Consider the following 17,196-nt stretch of genomic DNA (forward strand, 5'->3'; position numbering starts at 1 on the left):
ATGCCCACAGATGTCCACCGATGCCCACAGATGTCCACAGATGTAACAGATGCCCACAAATGTCCACAGATGCCCACAAATGTCCACAGATGCCCACAGATGTCCACATATGTCACAGATGCCCACAGATGTCCACAGATGTCACAGATGCCCACAGATGTCCACAGATGTCACAGATGCTCACAGATGTCACAGATGCCCACAGATGTCACAGATGTCCACAGATGTCACAGATGCCCACAGATGTCACAGATGCCCACAGATGCCCACAGATGTCACAGATGCCCACAGATGTCACAGATGTCACAGATGCCCACAGATGTCCACAGATGTCACAGATGCCCACAGATGTCCACAGATGCCCACATATGTCCACAGATGCCCAAAAATGTCACAGATGCCCAGAAATGCCCACAGATGGTCACAGATGTCACAGATGGTCACAGATGTCCACATATGTCACAGATGCCCACAGATGTCACAGATGCCCACAGATGTCCACAGATGCCCACAGATGTCCACATATGTCACAGATGCCCACAGATGTCCACAGATGTCACAGATGCCCACAGATGTCTACAGATGTCACAGATGTCACAGATGCCCACAGATGTCCACAGATGCCCACAAATGTCCACAGATGTCACAGATGTCCACATATGTCACAGATGCCCACGGATGTGCACAGATGTCACAGATAACCACAGATGTCCACAGATGTCACAGATGCTCACAGATGTCCACAGATGTCACAGATGCCCACAGATGTCACAGATGTCACAGATGCCCACAGATGTCCACAGATGTCACAGATGCCCACAGATGTCCACAGATGTCACAGATGCCCACAGATGTACACAAATGTCACAGATGCCCACAGATGTCCACAGATGTCACAGATACCCACAGATGCCCACAGATGTCACAGATGCCCACAGATTTCACAGATGTCACAGATGCCCACAGATGTCCACAGATGCCCACAGATGTCCACAGATGTCACAGATGCCCACAGATGTCACAGATGCCCACAGATGTCCACAGATGCCCACAGATGTCCACAGATGTAACAGATGCCCACAAATGTCCACAGATGCCCACAGATGCCCAAAGATGTCCACATATGTCACAGATGCCCACAGATGTCCACAGATGTCACAGATGCCCACAGATGTCCACAGATGTCACAGATGCCCACAGATGTCACAGATGCCCACAAATGTCCACAGATGCCCACAAATGTCCACAGATGCCCACAGATGTCCACATATGTCACAGATGCCCACAGATGCCCACAGATGTCACAGATAACCACAGATGTCCACAGATGTCACAGATGCTCACAGATGTCCACAGATGTCACAGATGCCCACAGATGTCCACAAATGTCACAGATGCCCACAGATGTCCACAGATGTCACAGATGCTCACAGATGTCACAGATGCCCACAGATGTCCACAGATGCCCACAGATTTCACAGATGTCACAGATGCCCACAGATGTCAGAGATGCCCACAGATGTCACAGATGCCCACAGATGTCCACAGATGCCCACAGATGTCACAGATGTCCACATATGTCACAGATGCCCACAGATATCACAGATGCCCACAGATGTCCACAGATGCCCACAGATGTCACAGATGTCCACAGATGTCACAGATGCCCACAGAAGTCCACAGATGCCCACAGATGTCCACAGATGCCCAGAAATGTCACAGATGCCCACAGATGCCCACAGATGGTCACAGATGTCCACAGATGTCACAGATGCCCACAGATGTCACAGATGCCCACAGATGTCCACAGATGCCCACAGATGTCCACATATGTCACAGATGCCCACAGATGGTCACAGATGTCCACATATGTCACAGATGCCCACAGATGTCACAGATGCCCACAGATGTCCACAGATGCCCACAGATGTCCACATATGTCACAGATGCCCACAGATGTCCACAGATGTCACAGATGCCCACAGATGTCTACAGATGTCACAGATGTCACAGATGCCCACAGATGTCCACAGATGCCCACAAATGTCCACAGATGTCACAGATGTCCACATATGTCACAGATGCCCACGGATGTGCACAGATGTCACAGATAACCACAGATGTCCACAGATGTCACAGATGCTCACAGATGTCCACAGATGTCACAGATGCCCACAGATGTCACAGATGTCACAGATGCCCACAGATGTCCACAGATGTCACAGATGCCCACAGATGTCCACAGATGTCACAGATGCCCACAGATGTACACAAATGTCACAGATGCCCACAGATGTCCACAGATGTCACAGATGTCACAGATGCCCACAGATTTCACAGATGTCACAGATGCCCACAGATGTCCACAGATGCCCACAGATGTCCACAGATGTCACAGATGCCCACAGATGTCACAGATGCCCACAGATGTCCACAGATGTCACAGATGCCCACAGATGTCACAGATCTCACAGATGCCCACAGATGTCCACAGATGTCACAGATGCCCACAGATGTCCACAGATGCCCACAGATGTCCACAGATGTCACAGATGCCCACAGATGTCACAGATCTCACAGATGCCCACAGATGTCCACAGATGTCACAGATGCCCACAGATGTCCACAGATGCCCACAGATGTCCACAGATGCCCAAAAATGTCACAGATGCCCACAGATGGTCACAGATGTCACAGATGGTCACAGATGTCCACATATGTCACAGATGCCCACAGATGTCACAGATGCCCACAGATGTCCACAGATGCCCACAGATGTCCACATATGTCACAGATGCCCACAGATGTCCACAGATGTCACAGATGCCCACAGATGTCACAGATGCCCACAGATGTCCACAGATGCCCACAGATGTCCACATATGTCACAGATGCCCACAGATGTCCACAGATGTCACAGATGCCCACAGATGTCTACAGATGTCACAGATGTCACAGATGCCCACAGATGTCACAGATGCCCACAGATGTCCACAGATGCCCACAGATGTCCACATATGTCACAGATGCCCACAGATGTCCACAGATGTCACAGATGCCCACAGATGTCTACAGATGTCACAGATGTCACAGATGCCCACAGATGTCCACAGATGCCCACAAATGTCCACAGATGCCCACAGATGTCCACATATGTCACAGATGCCCACGGATGTGCACAGATGTCACAGATAACCACAGATGTCCACAGATGTCACAGATGCCCACAGATGTCCACAGATGCCCACAGATGTCCACAGATGTCACAGATGCCCACAAATGTCCACAGATGCCCACAGATGTCCACATATGTCACAGATGCCCACAGATGTCCACAGATGTCACAGATGCCCACAGATGTCCACAGATGTCACAGATGCTCACAGATGTCACAGATGCCCACAGATGTCACAGATGTCCACAGATGTCACAGATGCCCACAGATGTCACAGATGCCCACAGATGCCCACAGATGTCACAGATGCCCACAGATGTCACAGATGTCACAGATGCCCACAGATGTCCACAGATGTCACAGATGCCCACAGATGTCCACAGATGCCCACATATGTCCACAGATGCCCAAAAATGTCACAGATGCCCAGAAATGCCCACAGATGGTCACAGATGTCACAGATGGTCACAGATGTCCACATATGTCACAGATGCCCACAGATGTCACAGATGCCCACAGATGTCCACAGATGCCCACAGATGTCCACATATGTCACAGATGCCCACAGATGTCCACAGATGTCACAGATGCCCACAGATGTCTACAGATGTCACAGATGTCACAGATGCCCACAGATGTCCACAGATGCCCACAAATGTCCACAGATGTCACAGATGTCCACATATGTCACAGATGCCCACGGATGTGCACAGATGTCACAGATAACCACAGATGTCCACAGATGTCACAGATGCTCACAGATGTCCACAGATGTCACAGATGCCCACAGATGTCACAGATGTCACAGATGCCCACAGATGTCCACAGATGTCACAGATGCCCACAGATGTCCACAGATGTCACAGATGCCCACAGATGTACACAAATGTCACAGATGCCCACAGATGTCCACAGATGTCACAGATACCCACAGATGCCCACAGATGTCACAGATGCCCACAGATTTCACAGATGTCACAGATGCCCACAGATGTCCACAGATGCCCACAGATGTCCACAGATGTCACAGATGCCCACAGATGTCACAGATGCCCACAGATGTCCACAGATGCCCACAGATGTCCACAGATGTCACAGATGCCCACAAATGTCCACAGATGCCCACAGATGCCCAAAGATGTCCACATATGTCACAGATGCCCACAGATGTCCACAGATGTCACAGATGCCCACAGATGTCCACAGATGTCACAGATGCCCACAGATGTCACAGATGCCCACAAATGTCCACAGATGCCCACAAATGTCCACAGATGCCCACAGATGTCCACATATGTCACAGATGCCCACAGATGCCCACAGATGTCACAGATAACCACAGATGTCCACAGATGTCACAGATGCTCACAGATGTCCACAGATGTCACAGATGCCCACAGATGTCACAGATGTCACAGATGCCCACAGATGTCCACGGATGTCACAGATGCCCTCAGATGTCCACAGATGTCACAGATGCCCACAGATGTCCTCAAATGTCACAGATGCCCACAGATGTCCACAGATGTCACAGATGCCCACAGATGTCACAGATGCCCACAGATGTCACAGATGCCCACAGATTTCACAGATGTCACAGATGCCCACAGATGTCAGAGATGCCCACAGATGTCACAGATGCCCACAGATGTCCACAGATGCCCACAGATGTCACAGATGTCCACATATGTCACAGATGCCCACAGATATCACAGATGCCCACAGATGTCCACAGATGCCCACAGATGTCACAGATGTCCACAGATGTCACAGATGCCCACAGAAGTCCACAGATGCCCACAGATGTCCACAGATGCCCAGAAATGTCACAGATGCCCACAGATGGTCACAGATGTCCACAGATGTCACAGATGCCCACAGATGTCACAGATGCCCACAGATGTCCACAGATGCCCACAGATGTCGTCATATGTCACAGATGCCCACAGATGTCCACAGATGTCACAGATGCCCACAGATGTCTACAGATGTCACAGATGCCCACAGATGTCACAGATGCCCACAGATGTCACATATGTCCACAGATGTCACAGATGCCCACAGATGTCATAGATGCCCACAGATGTCCACAGATGCCCACAGATGTCCACAGATGTAACAGATGCCCACAAATGTCCACAGATGCCCACAAATGTCCACAGATGCCCACAGATGTCCACATATGTCACAGATGCCCACAGATGTCCACAGATGTCACAGATGCCCACAGATGTCCACAGATGTCACAGATGCTCACAGATGTCACAGATGCCCACAGATGTCCACAGATGTCACAGATGCCCACAGATGTCACAGATGCCCACAGATGTCCACAGATGTCACAGATGCCCACAGATGTCACAGATCTCACAGATGCCCACAGATGTCCACAGATGTCACAGATGCCCACAGATGTCCACAGATGCCCACAGATGTCCACAGATGCCCAAAAATGTCACAGATGCCCACAGATGGTCACAGATGTCACAGATGGTCACAGATGTCCACATATGTCACAGATGCCCACAGATGTCACAGATGCCCACAGATGTCCACAGATGCCCACAGATGTCCACATATGTCACAGATGCCCACAGATGTCCACAGATGTCACAGATGCCCACAGATATCTACAGATGTCACAGATGTCACAGATGCCCACAAATGTCCACAGATGTCACAGATGCCCACAGATGTCCACAGATGCCCAAAAATGTCACAGATGCCCACAGATGGTCACAGATGTCCACAGATGTCACAGATGGTCACAGATGTCCACAGATGTCACAGATGCCCACAGATGTCACAGATGCCCACAGATGTCACAGATGCCCACAGATGTCCACAGATGTCACAGATGCCCACAGATGTCACAGATGCCCACAGATGTCCACAGATGTCACAGATGCCCACAGATGTCATAGATGCCCACAGATGTCCACCTAGGCCCACAGATGTCCACAGATGTCACAGATGCCCACAAATGTCCACAGATGTCACAGATGCCCACAGATGTCACATATGCCCACAGATGTCACAGATGCCCACAGATGCCCACAGATGTCCACATATGTCACAGATGCCCACAGATGTCCACAGATGCCCACAGATGTCCACAGATGTCACAGATGCCCACAGATGCCCACAGATGTCCACATATGTCACAGATGCCCACAGATGTCCACAGATGTCACAGATGCCCACAGATGTCCACAGATGTCACAGATGCTCACAGATGTCACAGATGCCCACAGATGCCCACAGATGTCCACAGATGTCACAAATGCCCACAGATGTCACAGATGCCCACAGATGTCCACAGATGTCACAGATGCCCACAGATGTAACAGATGCCCACAGATGTCACAGATGCCCACAGATGTCACAGATGCCCACAGATGTCCACAGATGCCCACATATGTCACAGATGCCCACAGATGTCCACAGATGTCACAGATGCCCACAGATGTCACAGATGCCCACAGATGTCCACAGATGCCCACAGATGTCCACAGATGTAACAGATGCCCACAAATGTCCACAGATGCTCACAAATGTCGACAGATGCCCACAGATGTCCACATATGTCACAGATGCCCACAGATGTCCACAGATGTCACAGATGCCCACAGATGTCCACAGATGTCACAGATGCCCACAGATGTCACAGATGCCCACAAATGTCCACAGATGCCCACAAATGTCCACAGATGCCCACAGATGTCCACATATGTCACAGATGCCCACAGATGTCCACAGATGTCACAGATAACCACAGATGTCCACAGATGTCACAGATGCTCACAGATGTCCACAGATGTCACAGATGCCCACAGATGTCACAGATGTCACAGATGCCCACAGATGTCCACAGATGTCACAGATGCCCACAGATGTCCACAGATGTCACAGATGCCCACAGATGTTCACAAATGTCACAGATGCCCACAGATGTCCACAGATGTCACAGATACCCACAGATGCCCACAGATGTCACAGATGCCCACAGATGTCACAGATGCCCACAGATTTCACAGATGTCACAGATGCCCACAGATGTCCACAGATGCCCACAGATGTCAAAGATGTCCACAGATGTCACAGATGCCCACAGATGTTACCGATGCCCACAGATGCCCACAAATGTCCACAGATGCCCACAAATGTCCACAGATGCCCAAAGATGTCCACATATGTCACAGATGCCCACAGATGTCCACAGATGTCACAGATGCCCACAGATGTCCACAGATGTCACAGATGCCCACAGATGTCACAGATGCCCACAAATGTCCACAGATGCCCACAAATGTCCACAGATGCCCACAGATGTCCACATATGTCACAGATGCCCACAGATGTCACAGATAACCACAGATGTCCACAGATGTCACAGATGTCCACAGATGTCACAGATGCCCACAGATGTCACAGATGTCACAGATGCCCACAGATGTCCACAGATGTCACAGATGCCCACAGATGTCCACAGATGTCACAGATGCCCACAGATGTCCACAAATGTCACAGATGCCCACAGATGTCCACAGATGTCACAGATGCCCACAGATGTCCACAGATGTCACAGATAACCACAGATGTCCACAGATGTCACAGATGCTCACAGATGTCCACAGATGTCACAGATGCCCACAGATGTCACAGATGTCACAGATGCCCACAGATGTCCACAAATGTCACAGATGCCCACAGATGTCCACATTTTTCACAGATACCCACAGATGCCCACAGATGTCACAGATGCCCACAGATGTCACCGATGCCCACAGATGCCCACAAATGTCCACAGATGCCCACAAATGTCCACAGATGCCCAAAGATGTCCACATATGTCACAGATGCCCACAGATGTCACAGATGCCCACAGATGTCCACAGATGCCCACAGATGTCCACAGATGTAACAGATGCCCACAAATGTCCACAGATGCCCACAAATGTCCACAGATGCCCACAGATGTCCACAGATGTAACAGATGCCCACAAATGTCCACAGATGCCCACAAATGTCCACAGATGCCCACAGATGTCCACATATGTCACAGATGCCCACAGATGTCCACAGATGTCACAGATGCCCACAGATGTCACAGATGCCCACAGATGTCCACAGATGTCACAGATGCCCACAGATGCCCACAGATGCCCACAGATGTCCACAGATGCCCACATATGTCACAGATGCCCACAGATGTCCACAGATGTCACAGATGTCACAGATGCCCACAGATGTCCACAGATGCCCACAGATGTCCACAGATGTAACAGATGCCCACAAATGTCGACAGATGCCCACAGATGTCCACATATGTCACAGATGCCCACAGATGTCCACAGATGTCACAGATGCCCACAGATGTCCACAGATGTCACATATGCCCACAGATGTCACAGATGCCCACAGATGTCACAGATGCCCACAAATGTCCACAGATGCCCACAAATGTCCACAGATGCCCACAGATGTCCACATATGTCACAGATGCCCACAGATGCCCACAGATGTCACAGATAACCACAGATGTCCACAGATGTCACAGATGCTCACAGATGTCCACAGATGTCACAGATGCCCACAGATGTCACAGATGTCACAGATGCCCACAGATGTCCACGGATGTCACAGATGCCCTCAGATGTCCACAGATGTCACAGATGCCCACAGATGTCCACAAATGTCACAGATGCCCACAGATGTCCACAGATGTCACAGATGCCCACAGATGTCACAGATGCCCACAGATGTCACAGATGCCCACAGATTTCACAGATGTCACAGATGCCCACAGATGTCAGAGATGCCCACAGATGTCACAGATGCCCACAGATGTCCACAGATGCCCACAGATGTCACAGATGTCCACATATGTCACAGATGCCCACAGATATCACAGATGCCCACAGATGTCCACAGATGCCCACAGATGTCACAGATGTCCACAGATGTCACAGATGCCCACAGAAGTCCACAGATGCCCACAGATGTCCACAGATGCCCAGAAATGTCACAGATGCCCACAGATGCCCACAGATGGTCACAGATGTCCACAGATGTCACAGATGCCCACAGATGTCACAGATGCCCACAGATGTCCACAGATGCCCACAGATGTCCACATATGTCACAGATGCCCACAGATGTCCACAGATGTCACAGATGCCCACAGATGTCTACAGATGTCACAGATGCCCACAGATGTCACAGATGCCCACAGATGTCACATATGTCCACAGATGTCACAGATGCCCACAGATGTCATAGATGCCCACAGATGTCCACAGATGCCCACAGATGTCCACAGATGTAACAGATGCCCACAAATGTCCACAGATGCCCACAAATGTCCACAGATGCCCACAGATGTCCACATATGTCACAGATGCCCACAGATGTCCACAGATGTCACAGATGCCCACAGATGTCCACAGATGTCACAGATGCTCACAGATGTCACAGATGCCCACAGATGTCCACAGATGTCACAGATGCCCACAGATGTCACAGATGCCCACAGATGTCCACAGATGTCACAGATGCCCACAGATGTCACAGATCTCACAGATGCCCACAGATGTCCACAGATGTCACAGATGCCCACAGATGTCCACAGATGCCCACAGATGTCCACAGATGCCCAAAAATGTCACAGATGCCCACAGATGGTCACAGATGTCACAGATGGTCACAGATGTCCACATATGTCACAGATGCCCACAGATGTCACAGATGCCCACAGATGTCCACAGATGCCCACAGATGTCCACATATGTCACAGATGCCCACAGATGTCCACAGATGTCACAGATGCCCACAGATGTCTACAGATGTCACAGATGTCACAGATGCCCACAAATGTCCACAGATGTCACAGATGCCCACAGATGTCCACAGATGCCCAAAAATGTCACAGATGCCCACAGATGGTCACAGATGTCCACAGATGTCACAGATGGTCACAGATGTCCACAGATGTCACAGATGCCCACAGATGTCACAGATGCCCACAGATGTCACAGATGCCCACAGATGTCCACAGATGTCACAGATGCCCACAGATGTCACAGATGCCCACAGATGTCCACAGATGTCACAGATGCCCACAGATGTCATAGATGCCCACAGATGTCCACCTAGGCCCACAGATGTCCACAGATGTCACAGATGCCCACAAATGTCCACAGATGTCACAGATGCCCACAGATGTCACATATGCCCACAGATGTCACAGATGCCCACAGATGCCCACAGATGTCCACATATGTCACAGATGCCCACAGATGTCCACAGATGCCCACAGATGTCCACAGATGTCACAGATGCCCACAGATGCCCACAGATGTCCACATATGTCACAGATGCCCACAGATGTCCACAGATGTCACAGATGCCCACAGATGTCCACAGATGTCACAGATGCTCACAGATGTCACAGATGCCCACAGATGCCCACAGATGTCACAGATGTCCACAGATGTCACAAATGCCCACAGATGTCACAGATGCCCACAGATGTCCACAGATGTCACAGATGCCCACAGATGTAACAGATGCCCACAGATGTCACAGATGCCCACAGATGTCACAGATGCCCACAGATGTCCACAGATGCCCACATATGTCACAGATGCCCACAGATGTCCACAGATGTCACAGATGCCCACAGATGTCACAGATGCCCACAGATGTCCACAGATGCCCACAGATGTCCACAGATGTAACAGATGCCCACAAATGTCCACAGATGCTCACAAATGTCGACAGATGCCCACAGATGTCCACATATGTCACAGATGCCCACAGATGTCCACAGATGTCACAGATGCCCACAGATGTCCACAGATGTCACAGATGCCCACAGATGTCACAGATGCCCACAAATGTCCACAGATGCCCACAAATGTCCACAGATGCCCACAGATGTCCACATATGTCACAGATGCCCACAGATGTCCACAGATGTCACAGATAACCACAGATGTCCACAGATGTCACAGATGCTCACAGATGTCACAGATGCCCACAGATGTCACAGATGTCACAGATGCCCACAGATGTCCACAGATGTCACAGATGCCCACAGATGTCCACAGATGTCACAGATGCCCACAGATGTTCACAAATGTCACAGATGTCACAGATGTCACAGATGCCCACAGATGTCCACAGATGCCCACAGATGTCCACAGATGTAACAGATGCCCACAAATGTCGACAGATGCCCACAGATGTCCACATATGTCACAGATGCCCACAGATGTCCACAGATGTCACAGATGCCCACAGATGTCCACAGATGTCACAGATGTCCACAGATGTCACAGATGCCCACAGATGTCACAGATGCCCACAAATGTCCACAGATGCCCACAAATGTCCACAGATGCCCACAGATGTCCACATATGTCACAGATGCCCACAGATGCCCACAGATGTCACAGATAACCACAGATGTCCACAGATGTCACAGATGCTCACAGATGTCCACAGATGTCACAGATGCCCACAGATGTCACAGATGTCACAGATGCCCACAGATGTCCACGGATGTCACAGATGCCCTCAGATGTCCACAGATGTCACAGATGCCCACAGATGTCCACAAATGTCACAGATGCCCACAGATGTCCACAGATGTCACAGATGCCCACAGATGTCACAGATGCCCACAGATGTCACAGATGCCCACAGATTTCACAGATGTCACAGATGCCCACAGATGTCAGAGATGCCCACAGATGTCACAGATGCCCACAGATGTCCACAGATGCCCACAGATGTCACAGATGTCCACATATGTCACAGATGCCCACAGATATCACAGATGCCCACAGATGTCCACAGATGCCCACAGATGTCACAGATGTCCACAGATGTCACAGATGCCCACAGAAGTCCACAGATGCCCACAGATGTCCACAGATGCCCAGAAATGTCACAGATGCCCACAGATGCCCACAGATGGTCACAGATGTCCACAGATGTCACAGATGCCCACAGATGTCACAGATGCCCACAGATGTCCACAGATGCCCACAGATGTCCACATATGTCACAGATGCCCACAGATGTCCACAGATGTCACAGATGCCCACAGATGTCTACAGATGTCACAGATGCCCACAGATGTCACAGATGCCCACAGATGTCACATATGTCCACAGATGTCACAGATGCCCACAGATGTCATAGATGCCCACAGATGTCCACAGATGCCCACAGATGTCCACAGATGTAACAGATGCCCACAAATGTCCACAGATGCCCACAAATGTCCACAGATGCCCACAGATGTCCACATATGTCACAGATGCCCACAGATGTCCACAGATGTCACAGATGCCCACAGATGTCCACAGATGTCACAGATGCTCACAGATGTCACAGATGCCCACAGATGTCCACAGATGTCACAGATGCCCACAGATGTCACAGATGCCCACAGATGTCCACAGATGTCACAGATGCCCACAGATGTCACAGATCTCACAGATGCCCACAGATGTCCACAGATGTCACAGATGCCCACAGATGTCCACAGATGCCCACAGATGTCCACAGATGCCCAAAAATGTCACAGATGCCCACAGATGGTCACAGATGTCACAGATGGTCACAGATGTCCACATATGTCACAGATGCCCACAGATGTCACAGATGCCCACAGATGTCCACAGATGCCCACAGATGTCCACAGATGTCACAGATGCCCACAGATGTCCACAGATGTCACAGATGCCCACAGATGTCTACAGATGTCACAGATGTCACAGATGCCCACAAATGTCCACAGATGTCACAGATGCCCACAGATGTCCACAGATGCCCAAAAATGTCACAGATGCCCACAGATGGTCACAGATGTCCACAGATGTCACAGATGGTCACAGATGTCCACAGATGTCACAGATGCCCACAGATGTCACAGATGCCCACAGATGTCACAGATGCCCACAGATGTCCACAGATGTCACAGATGCCCACAGATGTCACAGATGCCCACAGATGTCCACAGATGTCACAGATGCCCACAGATGTCATAGATGCCCACAGATGTCCACCTAGGCCCACAGATGTCCACAGATGTCACAGATGCCCACAAATGTCCACAGATGTCACAGATGCCCACAGATGTCACATATGCCCACAGATGTCACAGATGCCCACAGATGCCCACAGATGTCCACATATGTCACAGATGCCCACAGATGTCCACAGATGCCCACAGATGTCCACAGATGTCACAGATGCCCACAGATGCCCACAGATGTCCACATATGTCACAGATGCCCACAGATGTCCACAGATGTCACAGATGCCCACAGATGTCCACAGATGTCACAGATGCTCACAGATGTCACAGATGCCCACAGATGCCCACAGATGTCACAGATGTCCACAGATGTCACAAATGCCCACAGATGTCACAGATGCCCACAGATGTCCACAGATGTCACAGATGCCCACAGATGTAACAGATGCCCACAGATGTCACAGATGCCCACAGATGTCACAGATGCCCACAGATGTCCACAGATGCCCACATATGTCACAGATGCCCACAGATGTCCACAGATGTCACAGATGCCCACAGATGTCACAGATGCCCACAGATGTCCACAGATGCCCACAGATGTCCACAGATGTAACAGATGCCCACAAATGTCCACAGATGCTCACAAATGTCGACAGATGCCCACAGATGTCCACATATGTCACAGATGCCCACAGATGTCCACAGATGTCACAGATGCCCACAGATGTCCACAGATGTCACAGATGCCCACAGATGTCACAGATGCCCACAAATGTCCACAGATGCCCACAAATGTCCACAGATGCCCACAGATGTCCACATATGTCACAGATGCCCACAGATGTCCACAGATGTCACAGATAACCACAGATGTCCACAGATGTCACAGATGCTCACAGATGTCACAGATGCCCACAGATGTCACAGATGTCACAGATGCCCACAGATGTCCACAGATGTCACAGATGCCCACAGATGTCCACAGATGTCACAGATGCCCACAGATGTTCACAAATGTCACAGATGCCCACAGATGTCCACAGATGTCACAGATACCCACAGATGCCCACAGATGTCACAGATGCCCACAGATGTCACAGATGCCCACAGATTTCACAGATGTCACAGATGCCCACAGATGTCCACAGATGCCCACAGATGTCAAAGATGTCCACAGATGTCACAGATGCCCACAGATGTCACCGATGCCCACAGATGCCCACAAATGTCCACAGATGCCCACAAATGTCCACAGATGCCCAAAGATGTCCACATATGTCACAGATGCCCACAGATGTCCACAGATGTCACAGATGCCCACAGATGTCCACAGATGTCACAGATGCCCACAGATGTCACAGATGCCCACAAATGTCCACAGATGCCCACAAATGTCCACAGATGCCCACAGATGTCCACATATGTCACAGATGCCCACAGATGTCACAGATAACCACAGATGTCCACAGATGTCACAGATGTCCACAGATGTCACAGATGCCCACAGATGTCACAGATGTCACAGATGCCCACAGATGTCCACAGATGTCACAGATGCCCACAGATGTCCACAGATGTCACAGATGCCCACAGATGTCCACAAATGTCACAGATGCCCACAGATGTCCACAGATGTCACAGATGCCCACAGATGCCCACAGATGTCACAGATGCCCACAGATGTCACAGATGCCCACAGATGTCCACAGATGTCACAGATGCCCACAGATGTCACAGATGCCCACAGATGTCACAGATGCCCACAGATTTCACAGATGTCACAGATGCCCACAGATGTCACAGATGCCCACAGATGTCCACAGATGCCCACAGATGTCACAGATGTCCACAGATGTCACAGATGCCCACAGATGTCACAGATGCCCACAGATGTCCACAGATGTCACAGATGCCCACAGATGTCCACAGATGTCACAGATAACCACAGATGTCCACAGATGTCACAGATGCTCACAGATGTCCACAGATGTCACAGATGCCCACAGATGTCACAGATGTCACAGATGCCCACAGATGTCCACAAATGTCACAGATGCCCACAGATGTCCACATTTTTCACAGATACCCACAGATGCCCACAGATGTCACAGATGCCCACAGATGTCACCGATGCCCACAGATGCCCACAAATGTCCACAGATGCCCACAAATGTCCACAGATGCCCAAAGATGTCCACATATGTCACAGATGCCCACAGATGTCACAGATGCCCACAGATGTCCACAGATGCCCACAGATGTCCACAGATGTAACAGATGCCTACAAATGTCCACAGATGCCCACAAATGTCCACAGATGCCCACAGATGTCCACAGATGTAACAGATGCCCACAAATGTCCACAGATGCCCACAAATGTCCACAGATGCCCACAGATGTCCACATATGTCACAGATGCCCACAGATGTCCACAGATGTCACAGATGCCCACAGATGTCACAGATGCCCACAGATGTCCACAGATGTCACAGATGCCCACAGATGCCCACAGATGCCCACAGATGTCCACAGATGCCCACATATGTCACAGATGCCCACAGATGTCCACAGATGTCACAGATGTCACAGATGCCCACAGATGTCCACAGATGCCCACAGATGTCCACAGATGTCACAGATGCCCACAAATGTCCACAGATGCCCACAAATGTCCACAGATGCCCACAGATGTCCACATATGTCACAGATGTCCACAGATGTCACAGATAACCACAGATGACCACAGATGTCACAGATGCTCACAGATTTCCACAGATGTCACAGATGCCCACAGATGTCACAGATGTCACAGATGCCCACAAATGTCCACAGATGTCACAGATGCCCACAGATGTCCACAGATGTCACAGATGCCCACAGATGTCCACAAATGTCACAGATGCCCACAGATGTCCACAGATGTCACAGATACCCACAGATGCCCACAGATGTCACAGATGCCCACAGATGTCACAGATGCCCACAGATTTCACAGATGTCACAGATGCCCACAGATGTCCACAGATGCCCACAGATGTCACAGATGTCCACAGATGTCACAGATGCCCACAGATGTCACCGATGCCCACAGATGCCCACAAATGTCCACAGATGCCCACAAATGTCCACAGATGCCCAAAGATTTCCACATATGTCACAGATGCCCACAGATGTCCACAGATGTCACAGATGCCCACAGATGTCCACAGATGTCACAGATGCCCACAGATGTCAGAGATGCCCACAAATGTCCACAGATGCCCACAAATGTCCACAGATGCCCACAGATGTCCACATATGTCACAGATGCCCACAGATGTCCACAGATAACCACAGATGTCCACAGATGTCACAGATGTCCACAGATGTCACAGATGCTCACAGATGTCACAGATGTCACAGATGCCCACAGATGTCCACAGATGTCACAGATGCCCACAGATGTCCACAGATGTCACAGATGCCCACAGATGTCCACAAATGTCACAGATGCCCACAGATGTCCACAGATGTCACAGATGCCCACAGATGCCCACAGATGTCACAGATGCCCACAGATGTCACAGATGCCCACAGATGTCCACAGATGTCACAGATGCCCACAGATGCCCACAGATGTCACAGATGCCCACAGATGTCACAGATGCCCACAGATTTCACAGATGTCACAGATGCCCACAGATGTCAGAGATGCCCACAGATGTCACAGATGCCCACAGATGTCCGCAAATGCCCACAGATGTCAAAGATGTCCACAGATGTCACAGATGTCCACAGATGTCACAGATGCCCACAGATGTCCACAGATGTCACAGATGCCCACAGATGTCCACAGATGTCACAGATAACCACAGATGTCCACAGATGTCACAGATGCTCACAGATGTCCACAGATGTCACAGATGCCCACAGATGTCACAGATGTCACAGATGCCCACAGATGTCCACAGATGTCACAGATGCCCAC

Source organism: Oryzias latipes, chromosome 7 (assembly GCF_053564925.1).
Source record: "Oryzias latipes strain Hd-rR chromosome 7, Olatipes_Hd-rR_3.1".
Taxonomy (NCBI): domain Eukaryota; kingdom Metazoa; phylum Chordata; class Actinopteri; order Beloniformes; family Adrianichthyidae; genus Oryzias; species Oryzias latipes.